Genomic DNA, 1,630 nt, shown 5'->3' on the forward strand with positions numbered 1-1,630 from the left:
TAAATTCCCAGGGATCAAGTCCAGACAGCTGCTGAGGAGAGGCTCCTTCAATTTGTCTGTCCACAATTAAAAGGAATGCTAACCACTCCATGTTCAAGCACACCACTCCTCTGTTCACACTTACACTCGCCCCATACTGACCCCGCTCCTTCGCTCTTCTCCGGCCGCCTCAGTCACCCGAGGTCGGAAACGCGGATAGAGCTCCGCACTCGCTCCGTACCAAAGGTACGTCTCACCACTCACTCACTCCCTGACACACTCAATGACTCCACGTGTCCCGACTTAGCAGTCACACAAAATTGCAGCAAAACAAGGGTTCACTCCACTCACCCCCAGAGTCGCCAGCGGGCTGCTCTATCAGCTCAGTGACACGCCTCCATCGGCCGCGCTATCGGCCACGTTCGATCCCTCTCCCTCTGTCTCCAGCCCCCTCGGCCGGCTGCTTGCAAGCCCACCGGGACTGTGCTATGTGCCAGACGTCTCTGGACGACTTACTAGCAGCCCTGTTCTTGATATTTAATACGTACCGTTTGATCCTCAATGCCAGCAGCGTTGTTTATCCCCGCGGTGAGCGAGACGAGGTCCGGGGTTCCTCCAGGTTAGGTCCCGGGGTGCGCCAGGGAATCCGCTCCTCGGCCGCTCCCGCAGCCAGACAGACTCTGTCCTGGCTGGCTCACCAATCTAATGTGAGGAAAAACACTCTATAACCCACAAAAATAAGTGATAAGAGAAAGTCATCCTCTCAGTTTGAACTTTTCACCTTGCCTCCTTGCCCGTGCTCTCTCTTTATTGCTTTGGTCATTTTCCAGACTTGGATATCAGTTAGACTGGTCTCAGAGGTCTGAGGACCCCCTTATCCTGTGGTGTCAATGTCCTTGCATCCTGTTTGCACACTCGAGCCCTAGACCCCACCCTATAGCCTTGCTCATCTCCTGTTCTTGTAAGCACCATAAATTAGAGCAAACAATACATTTTTGTCAGTCCCCCTTTTAGTCAAACCTTTCTTAATGCTTGATTCTTAAGTCTCAATTTCTCTATTTCACTCGGGACTGCTGCCACCCTCTCACAGCCGTGCCCTTGGGCGTCGGGATGCGGCAAGGGCCCGGGCTGAGCGCTGCGGGGCCAGGAGGGCGAGTGGCCACAGGGCTGGCAGCGCCGCTGGCAGGGAGCTGTGCCGCTGGGGCAGTGACAGGCTCTGTGTTCCCAGGGCTCGCCGGGCAGATCTTGAGGGGACAGCAGGAACAGCTCCAGCTGATCTGCAAAGGTGAGTGAGGGCAGCGGGCTGGCAGGGGGAGTTGCAATCCCTGCCCTGGCTGTGGAGGGCTCTGCTCCCTGTGTGAGTGGGGCTTAGTGTGGGCAGAGCACAGAGAGATTTCAGGGGCACATGGGGGATTCTTGGCCAGCAGCTTCGGGCTGATTGCGTTGGTCCCTGCTCCCTCCTGGACATGGCTTGAGCGAGCTGGGATGGCCCTGGCACAGGGCTCCTGTTGTGTCCCTGCAGATCTGTGATCTGACCATGGCTCTGCTCCTCTCTCTTCCAGCTCTGCTCAGTATGGCAGATGACAAAGTCAGGCCCTGCTAACAGGCTGCCTTAAGAGCCCAGGCAAGGCGTGGGGCGGAGCCAGGTCTG

The sequence above is a fragment of the Cinclus cinclus genome, unplaced genomic scaffold (genome assembly GCF_963662255.1).
Source record: "Cinclus cinclus unplaced genomic scaffold, bCinCin1.1 SCAFFOLD_40, whole genome shotgun sequence".
NCBI lineage: Eukaryota > Metazoa > Chordata > Aves > Passeriformes > Cinclidae > Cinclus > Cinclus cinclus.